This window comes from Lissotriton vulgaris, unplaced genomic scaffold (genome assembly GCF_964263255.1).
Source record: "Lissotriton vulgaris unplaced genomic scaffold, aLisVul1.2 SCAFFOLD_1069, whole genome shotgun sequence".
In the NCBI taxonomy this organism is placed as follows: domain Eukaryota; kingdom Metazoa; phylum Chordata; class Amphibia; order Caudata; family Salamandridae; genus Lissotriton; species Lissotriton vulgaris.
In genome coordinates, this window is record NW_028244666.1 from 159,536 (window position 1) to 171,929 (window position 12,394).

The 12,394-nt window shown below is 40.7% G+C and overlaps 1 protein-coding gene across 3 annotated transcripts in view; it reads left to right on the plus strand.

Annotated features, from left to right (window-relative positions):
• Positions 1–12,394, plus strand: part of LOC147667170 (ensconsin-like) — a 652,025-nt gene that overhangs the window by 144,298 nt on the left and 495,333 nt on the right. For all 3 annotated transcript variants that reach the window (XM_086948874.1, XM_086948875.1, XM_086948876.1), the window contains exon 2: positions 8,496–8,552. The gene's annotated coding sequence lies outside the window, so the exon portion shown is untranslated. The remainder of the gene's footprint in view (positions 1–8,495; positions 8,553–12,394) is intronic.

The following is a 12,394-nucleotide window of genomic DNA, read 5'->3' on the forward strand; positions in this document are numbered from 1 at the left end:
TTAAACTCTAATTTCTCAAAAACGGCTAAAAGGATTTACAACAATTTACAACATTGCCAAATTCTGTGTAATTCTATTCTGCCTTTTTTCTGGAAGGGAAATTGCACTTTTGAGACCACTCCTCCCACTCCCTTCCTTTTTCTTGTTCCCCTCACCCCACCCACACTTGATGGATTGGTGGGAAACTTCACATCAAGGAGCTAAGGTGGATTAACTTTTTATTGGAAAGTTTTGTCTAGAGTTGTCAAACAGCACCAAAGTTATTAAAGAAACTGAAAACGCTGTTCCTATGGAAACTCTGTCCTAACTATAACTACAAAGTAGTGACAGCCACTGTGTAAAGTTATACCAAAGGGGATGATGGACGGAGCCTTTGAGCAATCAAACACTCGCCCTCAGTCAACTGATCTGGGTTAAATCCATCATCATTCTTTAGCTCACTGCACCACCCCAGTTCAGACATGGCCATATGCAAATCAGTCTGACCCTGTGCCTCATGGGAACATTCCAGCCTGAATTGCCAAGCCATGTTTTCCCTGGACCAGAAACAAGCATCCTGGGACCGGTTTCGGGTTCATACCCTCATCAGCCAGGCTAGCTTGAATCCAGTGGCAAAGTGAGCAAGGGACCCACGTCTGGGCATACCATACCAACTTAGGGCGAACAAAGCAATACCAAAGGGGATGATGGACGGAGCATTTGAGCAGATCAAACACTCACCCCCAGTGTAAAGTTAAACTGCTGCTTGACGGTCATGAACTGGGCACATACCTAAACTGGAGTTTCAGTCCTTTGTTCTGAAGAGCTGTATCTTCACATACCCGTGTGTACCTGATGAGGTGATTTGTGGCTGTTTTGAACTCAGAGCTGCTTATCTTTTCTGAGCTATCATTACGCACCCAAGAGGCTTTGTGAAATTTTGCTTTTCTGACTTGCTGCAGTTGTTCTAATAGTGTGGAAGACGTTGAAAGAGTCCAGATAGAGCTGATCAAAGTGCCTAGAACTGCCCATAGTGGTCCTGAAAGTGCAGTGACACAGCCTAGCTAGCACTTTCCCTTGCACCGTCAAACCACTTTTTCAGTTCTTCCAATGCCCAGTACACTGCAGCTTTCATTTAATTTAAGGTAAACCTATGTTCACTAACAACCACTTGGCCTGGATATTGAAAAAGTCCTCATTCCATGCTAGGGGATGAGTTTCCCTTTCTGTTAAATGTAGAGTGGAAATATGTCAATCCATAGTCCTCACGGGGCATTAGGAAAAACAACGTATTTACATTAAGGTTTTAACTTAAATTTAGCTTAATTGCTTCTGAATTTCGTATTTATCAAAATTCTTATATTTTCTTCTGTGCTCTGTGAGGAAACAAACCATTGCAACAGCATACAGCTCGTCAAGCCAAAAATGACTTTAGTGAAACCTTGCAGTTTTTTCATTAGTTTGTTCCATTGATTTCCACAATAAAATAGATAAAGGCCATTAATCCTTCGCTGTCCATTTCAGATCATAATTATGTTTTCACTTGTCTTCTTCTTTGGCAAATGCTAGATGTGCCTACATAAATGAATATAACTCCGCATGAATAAGCAGAACAGCAGTGCACTAGATTATATATTGTTTATAGTCCACGAGGCGTAGGATCAAAATAATATGTGGCTGTGTGATTGCATAATAAGACAATCAGGACATTTTTTGTGTTTTGATGCAGTTATAAGCCTCTCTTAAGTTATTTTCCGTAGGTAATTCTATCAGGTGCTAGAAATGCTACAAAAATGGACAATGGGGAATTGTGAGTTATAGATGTATGAATTTGTCACATTTAAATCGGTCTTCATTAATATTTCCCCCCCAGCTGTCCTTTGCTTTCCAGCTGTTTCTATTTACTTCCATACACAGTATACCCTAAAAATAAGCTGTTGCTCTGGGGCAGTGATTCCTAACCATTTTCACTCGAAGGAACACCTAAAAAGCTTTTGTCATATCCAGGTGTAACTTTACCTATGATACCTATTATAAAGTTCGCAGGCTATAAAAGCTGAATGGTGGGGAGTACAGTTCGATTACAAAACTATTGTGAAGAAAATTTATTTGTAAAAAGCCAGATGCGCAAAACCCTAATTACTAAACTATGCAAAGACGGTAAACCTATAAATAGCCAATCCGCACTAGGGCACGCAAACCACCACTCATTACGTCACTCTCAAAAATAACTTACTCGGAGTATCACTGTTCCTGAGGTAAAGAATTAAAATCTAAACCTACCTTACAGAATGTATTGAACTGGGGGACATGCTGATGAAGATGTTTTAGAATAAATCACTCTCTTTTACAGAAGGCAAAGTATGTACCTTAACATGTTTTATTTCTCTGCTGCTACAAGTTCCTGAACTAAACGAGGCACTGAAAACATTCCTTACCAATTGCTGCTATTATGAATTTACAATGTTTCTAGTCTGGAAAATAAATGTGGAGTCTGGCGGTTTTCACGGTTTTGAAAATAGTACTCTCGTTTTGTCTGATTCACGTTGGTAATCATTTTAAAATAACTATCTTTGAAGATAGCCATGCAGCAAGACAAGTTTATAAGTATTAAAGTTACAATTTAAATAATTTTATCATGCTCTTATATATTTAACTCACAATGAAAACGTTGAAGTCCGTGCACATTCATGCAGGGAGATCCCACTACCGAGAAGAGAAAGTGAGGGAACAAATTAAATATGTGTTCATATAACTTCCTGCACCTGTGAAAAATCTATTCACAAAAATATAAATGGAAGATTTAAAAGACTTTCCATGTCTACCAAAATGTAACTATTTTAAAATTAGAGAGTATTAAGTGACAGAGAAGATGGATATCCTGTGTAAATAGATGCGGAAATGGGGGATGCTGGGCTTGGGTAGGTTTATTTCTGAAAATTTTCCTAACTCCTTTAAAACTGCATTATGCCTTACATGACTTAAAGCCCATAGTTCCCCTCACATCTTTTAACCAGGTGTGTGTGTATAAAAAAAAATATATATCTGCCTTAGCACTTCAGTGCTCATTTATTTCAGCCTTCTCCCCAGGAAAGGCTTTAAATTCAACAGCTCCTATTCCAACAAAATGCCATTCAGGATTGCTAATTTTGTCTTAATTGCAGAATGTTAAAACTCTAGCTCTTCCACCTACAGTCGACCACTGGGGGGTTACATTTGGAGACTGCTGCTGGTGTTGAAAGCACGTTTCACTCAGCATGCCCGACTTTTTTTGTAAAGTGTATGAGAAAGATATGTAGAATTTACAGAAAATGGCCTCATTTTAGTTTTCTAAAGCCCTAACCATCATTTCTATGACCGAATGAAACCCTTAATTTCGCTTTTTTGATGCATTTGCCTTCATAGGGAATTCTTTCAGTTCTACAGCTTTGAATCCAGCAACATGGCATTCAGGTTGGCCTACATTTCTCCTATGTATAGAATGTTAGTTCTGTAGTTCAGTGGTGTAATACAAAAGTGATTGGCCCCCTACAAAATGTGATGTTGGGCCCCGAGTTGCGCATATCTCACAGATATACGATGGCTGGGTTGAATGAGGACCCCTGAAGGGTTGGGCACCCCTACATCGTGGGGGCTGCAGGGGCCTGTGTTACACCCCTGCTGTCAGACGGGCGCTACTAGAGCCAAATTTCGGGGGGGTGGGGGGGCTGAAAAATATTTCGGGAGGGAGCTAATTCAAACAACCATAAACAGAGTGGCTGTAAGAAGGGGTGAAAACATAACAATAGCCTAATTTACAAGTAAATGGTCTTAATGGTCTTTTAAAGACCTGTTAAGTACTCGGTGCGGCTGCAATTCGATCGTCGCCAGCCCGCAAAGCTGTGTCAGCCCGGGCTGACACACACGACGTGGGGGGGGCTGAAGCCCCATGAGCCCAATGGGTGTTGCGCGCCTGCCTGCTGTAGTTGTTCACTAAATCGGAGTTGAAGCCACAGTAGAACACCATGCAATCAACTCACAGATCGCTGCTTCTCTTCTATTGCAAGTGCGTGTTTTACTCAGCATGCCAGACTCTCACATGGCTTATGAAGACAATTGTTAATTTATAGAAAACTTGTTCTCGTTTTAGCTTCTGGAGCACCTTTAATAAACTTCTATAAGAAAATCATGAGAGAGTTTTTTCACAAGCATAGTTCATCATATTCCCATCCAAGTGCCAGCATTTTTTAACGGGCAACATCATCATACAGTTCATCGCTAATCTTAAAATGAGTATGATGCCACCAACAAATGATTTATAATGTGCCTAAGAGAGGTTATGTGTTCCTTTTTGTGACCCTCAAAACAAAGCATTCACAACAATGTGATTCAATAGGACAAACATGGCCTAACCCTAGCACCCAAAAGATTCCAAACAGGTAAGCTTCTTGTAACCTTCCACCTACGAAGTTTCATGAAAACACCCTCCAAATTTTAAGGATCTTATTTCCAATAGTAATATTTTCTAAGCAGGGTGGCACTTCCAGGAAGCTGCGGACCAGGGTGCAGTAGGGTCCTTGGCTCACCCTTGGGACCCTGTGACTCCACCATAGGTCAATAATTACATTGGAGTGGCCCCCCCCCCTTAAATAATGTTGCTTAATCCCACGATTTCCTCAGTACATATCATGATGATTGGAAGTGCTGATCTATGATAACCCTACCTATACTCCCCTAATTGCACCAGGTACAACCCAAGTAAAGATTACCGCCATTGTGCTTACTGTTGATAATGGAAATTACGTTCTCCAATTATCGTTGCGTAATACTGTGATCATATGAGCAATTCCATTTAAGCAACTTGACAAGGTGGCAGGATGTCTTGATTCATGCCGCCTCCAGCTCACATGGCTTTGGCAGGCAGGATGTGCCCACCCTGCCCAATTTGTGGCCTGTTACTATTTTTTCTTTTTTTGTGAGTGTAGTGGCTGCCACTACATATTCTCCATATTGTAGCTTACCAATTTGGAACACCCCATTCACTTTGAATGAGCCAGTTAAAGCCTGTCTTGACACAATCGGTCCTTATATCTCTAACATTGTACCAGCGTTAACCTTTTCATAGCCACCAGAAGCACCTTTTTAAAAGCTTTTTTTTTTTAAAACCGCTCTACGGATTTACACTAAAAAATAAAAAGCTTACATTCAGAGTAAAGTTCCAACTTTTTGCCAAATTTTATGTACTTCCTTTCCTCCATTCTTTCTGTATCATAGACCAAACTTTGTTTTAGGAATTAACTTGAAAAATCAGACTTTTAGCCCCCATCCCCATTTTCCTTGCCCCCGGCTTTACTGATTAGTGGCAAACGTTCCATTAAATAGCCAAAGTAGATGACCCTTTTTTTGGAAACTTTGGTGAAGGTTTATTAAACGGTACCAAAGTTATTAAAGCAACAAGAATGGTCTTTCCGGTGCCACTGTGTAATATATATTTATACACAAATCTTTCCATTAGAAAAGTTCACTTTAAACCGAGTAAAACTGTCTTTGCAGCCTTATAAACCACATTTCATTTATTTTCATTAAAAAAAAGAAATCTTTAAAGCCAACTAGTCATTAATTAAAAAAAATGATTAAAACGTATTTCACAAACCTTTTTAAAAAAGAAAAGTAAAGCAGGGCAATGTCCGCAGATAGGCTGCAAAGACATACGATGAGAAAGTGCCAATATGCTTTAAAAAAAAATTACACTTCTGTGTTCCATCATGTCTCAGAGCTTACAGCTAGGTAAGTTAATTTTTAGAGGACCAAGAGGAAACTGTACTCAAGTCAAACACCACATTCTTATTCATCCAAGTAGGTGGCAAAGTTGCTTATGACTTTGATGAAGATTCCCTTACAGCAGAACTAGGTTTACAGGTAGGTAACATTTGCTTCTCTGGGGATCCTCGTCAATAGTCATAAGCACTCAATAGAATAGCGAGTCCATCCCACTAAAAAGGCAGAAGAATGAGCAAAACAAAATTACATTATTACCCACAAAGATTCCTTAAGGAAGCCTATCCAAATCAAGACAATAGTGTCTTGTAAATACATGAACTCCCTATAGTGGCCGTACAGCTCCTAAAAAGGAGCTTTCCAAGTCAAATGCTGTGAAGATGCCTTATGTATAGACTCAATTGGTATACGCAGGAGTTTGGAAAGGACAGTGGTATTCTTCCAAGGTACATGTGGGGATCTATTACGTGGAAATCTATCTTTAATACCCTCACGAATGCAGGTATTTGAAACATTTGTGATTGAGATTTTCTCTATGCAGTTATTGATGCAAGGTATAATAATTAATGAAAAGTGAAATCCAAATCTCGCTAGGAAAAGAAAGTAAAAAATTAATACATCTTTCTGACCTCTGAGGGATCTTAGTTGCTTTGAATATACCAGTTGCAGAGCCTCTTCAATTTGAAAGTGTTGGATCTTGTAGAAAGACGTTTTGCTGCTTTCAAAATATTCATAGTGTCTTGTGGCAAATTCATATGCCTCTATTGTAAGAATTTAGGATCTTAGTCAGTAAGTTCAACAGTGGAAGGTTGATATACAGACCTAATCCCCAAACGTGAAAATGAGACCCGATCTTCATAGGAGACTTCTGTGTGGCCACTTAGATCATCCTGGTTTTACAGTGGGACCGTTTGATCGACACAGTTGGGAATCACACAATCTGAGGGAATCGGTAAAGAAACCTTCCTCAACAGTCTTTCAAAAGGGCATTCCCCATCAACACTGGTTGATAGTTCCGGATAATAAATGAATAAATAAATATATAGCTTAAGACTGATGAGGCTTTTCCAACAGGAAAATCAAGGATTACAATTAAGTATGTTGATCTTTTAAGACCATCACTGAGGCTGTCCTGTTAAACAAACGTGTTCTATTGAACTATCACCAAAGTATGCACAGACCGTGTAGAATTGATTGAAATGGCACTCTGCTGGGCTACTTGACATTCAATTTTGTGCTGTTCTGGTGATCTCATACCTTGTCTCTACTGTTAGGAGAACTGACATAATGGTATTTATGTGCTCTATGATGAAGCCATTGCCAGTTTGTTGTAATGTTTTGTGACGCTTTTTAGAGAAATACCAGTCAAAGTTTCCTCCACATTGTCATGCAAAGCAATACAGGCCTGTTACATCATCAAGAGTCGTATGGATTTTGGATGACTTGCAGGTATAGCCAGCATTAAAAGAACATCATCAGCGAGCAACCTTCTTGAGGCAAGAGTAACTGCTCCCTGAATAATCATTATTGTGACCCGAATTGGGTCACATAAGGGCATTAGCCAAGACGTCTTGATTTTACGAAAGATATATGTGCAATATACCTAAAGGTGCTTTGACTCGGTCCTCTTCATCCATTGGTCTCTTCTTGTGTTCTTCACACCTTTCTTCCGCCCACTACAGTATACGACATGGGGCAACCCACCTCAGCCATTGGCTAACTTCACTGTGAGAGACCACATTCTGCCCTTTCACATGGAGCATGTAAAACAAAGCAGTTACTTTAAGTTCCAGGCACTGCTATGGCAATGCGTGCTATTTAAGAACCAAAAAATATTTATGCTTATAAGGCAAAGTATTTTTTTTTAGATTGAGGACCTGGTAGCTTAGTCCAGACTAAAGATTTGCAAAAACTATGACCAAACAAAACTGGCATCGACAAAGCCCAAAGGAAGGTGGCCATCGCCCACCTACTGGTTTTGCAGTATTCTTTCCTGAAAAGAGCAATGAGCAAAACCAGCAGTGGCAATTACCCTTTTTCAGAATGACACTGAAGGAGCAGAGAATAGGGTACCGTGGTGCGGACGAATTTGTTAATTGATATTTCGCTGGACCATTAGTTTTAGGAAAGTGTTTTTAGAATACTTTTCAAAATTTATCAGTGACACAAATAATCACGAAAGGTATCAGAGAACAGTGGTTTTTGCCAGAATGCTAGGTGTTCTAAGGCCTATTTTCAAGAAACAAAACACTGTTTTTGAGGAGGAAAGTGGTGTTATAAAAACTTTTGAAAACAGAGACGTCATTTACGTATTAAGTATTAGATCTGAGCGCTTTGCATTTTGGGTGTGTGTGTGGTGGGAGAGGCAGTTACTTCGATGTGTAATATGGTCTTTACAAATTGGGCAATGGTTGGTTAAGGGAGTGGTGTAGAAAATGGTGGAAGCAGAACATTGTGAAAATGGATTCCGGGAGAAAAGAATGAGATCTAAATGAGGTTGATGAACTTGTTACACAGCTTGTATTTAACTGCTGGCATAGCTCTTCCCTTACCTGTGATGTTTTTAAACACTGTATGAGAGTTGAAGTTCATTTTTCGCCACCACCTCCTTCTCTCAATCGAATGAATCGGTAGAGACCGTGGAGGCACATAGGTTTTTATTTTCACCTGATTTCAAAACTGTGCCATTATGTGGCCTTATTTATTTGTGGCTGTGCCAGAAGTTAGCTATAAATATTTTTTGTATTTTCCTTTTGTAGCTGCAGTGCCTGAGCTTCCGTGCAGGACTGGAGGAAGGGACACTGAGCGCTGGAGAAGTGAGTTGTTTTTTTTTAGTTTTAGGAATTTAATATGTTGTATGTTCAATTTTTTTTGTCCTGCCGCCTCCATTGTACTAGTGCATTGTTGGTGTGATAAATGAGACACAAAACTAGCTTTCCAACTGGTAATAATTTATTATGAAGAAGCACCATCATATCCTCTGGTAGGGCCATAGTGGCTCTTGGACAACTAGGCAAATGGGGTGTTGAGTAAAAAGGGACCTTCCAATAGAAAGGGCAGCTGCAGGTACCCAAAGTATTGGTGCTAACTTAGAGTTTAAACAATTCTAAAATGTGTTTTTATTGTGTAGAGCTGTACAGTGTCTCTAGCCGTCAATTTAGTTGCAAAAATGGCTGCAATTTCCTCCTAGCTATGCTGGTATGGCTAAAGATGCATACTTTTAAACATCTGAAATCAAACACGTTCTATGAAAGATGCTTACTACCATTACGCTTGCATTAGCATATGTTTGGGTGCAGCAAACCACTCAATTTTTTTTTTAAATACTATATTTTAATGTCAAGATAGTGTATTCTGTGTCTGTAAATCAAACATCTGCTTTTACATATATTCATTTTTAATCTGATATACAATAAAGTGATTGTTTGATTTCATGTACAGCAACATACAAGGCAGGTTTCACAGGCATTTATTGAGCTAAAAGCTGATGTATGTTTACACTTCATATTTTAGTCTTTGTATAAATAGGAAATACTACAGCTACAGCTATTTGTAACAGCCATATAAGCCTTTTTCAGGTTTCACACCTCAACAACCTAATAGCAAACACAAGAATTCTGCAAAATGTATTAATTGCACAAAGAATAACATCCAGTTAAACTCATCCAACTTAGTGCCCATGCCACATTTGACTTGCTCTTGATAATTTGCAGTTTCTCAGTCTTTCACTATAGTACCCATACCACACCTAGACACTCCATGCGACAACTCCATCAGTGAGACCACTCTCTGAATGTTATCATCTCCTTCAGCTTTCTGGACATCCTTTAGTCACAAGGAATGTCCAAGGTAGTCTCTGGCCCATCGTACATGCCGTATATCTCACACTCTGTACAGACAGCTTTGCAAATCTGACATCCTCTACTTCTCACCTTGAAAGATTGCTATAGAAGTCCGCTCAAAATCCATTTCTACTTTATTTCTACAATCAGTATTTTAAAGGAAACAGTCAGACATTGACCTAAAGATGAACTAATTACACTCTTGCTTCAGTAAGAGTCACCAAATTCAGTGCAGGTACCACACTAAATCAACCCATGATCTATTGAAGTCTGGCCTAAACACATCTCTCCTTCTGTGAAAAAGCACAAAGCCAAGTGGTTTACCCTATAGAGCACACAAACCAGATTAAAAATAGAAAGTTGGGAAGAACATGAAAGAATGGCATTCTCAAATGAAATTACAAATTGCCACACAAAGCATAAACTTCCGTAAACATGATTGTGAAAAAGCATACTAAATGCACAAATACAAATGCCCTTGACTACTAACTCCCAACAAGAGCTCTGCAAAATCCAGATAAGATCCTAATTCAAAATCAGATTCTGCAAGAATCTCCCCCTAACAATAGATTGTGAAGTCTAATCCTTCCTCCTTTCCTTAGTGGATAACACCCATCCTAACATCACCCTTTGATGCGGTCTTACCACTCACTGTCCTTTTCTCCTCCTCCAGTTAGCATTATTATGTCTCCATCAGTCTTGTTTGACTTTCCACTTAACCTTATCCTCAGAAAAGTCAGTCACCAGATCAGTGCTTTCCCTTCTCTGGGAGAATCTTCAAAACACTGTAACTTTCGTACCACCAAAACGGAATAAATTACAACTTCACCACTTCCTCTCATCAGGCATCCATACTTTCCAATCGCAATTACCCCTTTATCAAACAGCTAATTTCCAGGATCTCCAAGCTTTCCTCGACTATACAAACCTCATTGAACAGTCCCTAAAAATTTATTGAAGACAATCACTTTTTAACTACTTCTGGGGTGTCTCTGCCAAGAAACAATATCTGAATCTATTTTTCCAACTTTTTCATGATCTTAGAATAAATAATCACTGATGCTAGTAGAATTTGTGGCTGTACCCTGCCCCACGTAACTAACATTCAGAACTGTTAGTTGCAACACACCTCTCCATCATCTTTCAGATGTTGGATTCCAAAACACTGCGCTATGAGAATATGGAAATACTTTTATTCCACTGGTGCTTCGACGTCATGAAATCCTTTCTTCCAGACTGCATTAAAGCAGCTTTTTCCAGCCCTACCCATCACAACACAACAGCTCTTTTGCTCCTGTGCCACCTCTATTTTCTTCAAAGTTTACTGCCTATTTCCATCCTCCACAATCAGTTTCTTTGCTTCATTTTCTAAAAAGATATACGCACCACACACATTTACCTTAGACTTCGCACTCTTGATGCTGATTCCGTGCCCTTGCCTTCCAACTGAACCATTATCGTCAACCCATTTACAGCTTGATGCAGAATTGTTGGCTTAAATTGAACTCTGAGAAATTAATCAATTTCCTTTATAGACTCTACTTGTATATGATCTGTCATAATAGGCCCTTTTCCACATTCAAGTGGGAGAGTAAAGAGCTTTGTATTTTTCGTAAACTTCATCCTTTACCCTTGTTGCAACTGCACAACCTCTTTCACCTTGCACTGCTTAATGCATCTAAAGCACACACTTAGGGCCCTATTAGGATGGCGGACGGACCTGCGTCTGTCCGCCCCCCCTGAGGAGGAGGGACCGTCCTCAGGGGCAGCAGCGGTCCCTTCGTGCAAATTAGGATGTGATCGCCACCCTGGCTGTCACATCCTGTATGTTTAATATTGAGGCGGGTGCTGCTTGAAGCAGCATCCCCCGCATTGTTAAAAATGCAGGCTGTGCATTTGCATGCACAAAGCGGCAGGCACCCCGCGGTGCCTGCCGCTTCGTGCATGCAAATGCAGGGGTGTACCATGGGTACCCCCATGTGCACCCCCACCCCACCCCACCCCACCCCTCCACCCCCCCTTCACCCTGGGGGCCCGCAACGGGCCCCCAAAGAAAAGACCGTATGCCTTTTCGTGACGGCATTGCAGCCGCGGAAAGGCATTACAAAATGCTAATCCTAATATGGCTGGCGGTTTCTGATAGACACCAGAGCTTTTCCGCTGCAGTCTCGCGGTGGAAAAGCGGCGGACGGAGAAATGACCCCCCCAGCCATCCTAATCTGGCTGGGGGTCTTTTCTGTGTCCGGCGCGGTGAATCCGCATCCTCAGGGCCGGCGGTGCCTTCCGCCGGCCCGGAGTATGCGGATTCACCGCAATCGTAATGACCCCCTTAGTTTGTGAAATGAGGTTCCCAAGCCCCTGATTCTGTGGTTACTTTATATTACAAGAGGTTGAAATGGTGGCCTCTCCTAAGAGTGACCTAACTGCAGTGGCCGCTTTGAACAGAAGGAAGGTGCGCCAGCAGGCAATACATAGAGGCGAGAGAAAGTGCAGAACAAGGGCAGAATAACCAGAGATCTGGAGACCGAGCAGTTACCAGAAGGAGAGGAGAAAGCAACAGATGGCTCGTAGGCTCATAGCAGAGTGAAAACATTCGGGGAAGGTATGCTTAACGAGTGGTGGCTCCCCAGGTGACTTGGAAACGTCTTCACCTGTAAACCTGACACTTGCTCTTTGATGTGTTTGGTGAGTTTCCAAAGTTCTCTGGAACAGTCAGTCATTACTCCATAGAGCAGAGCAATATTTCAGAGTTTGCCTTGCAATAGGAACAGAAAATGAGAAAGAAGGGGTGAAGTTGCATTGATAGCCTTTGAAGA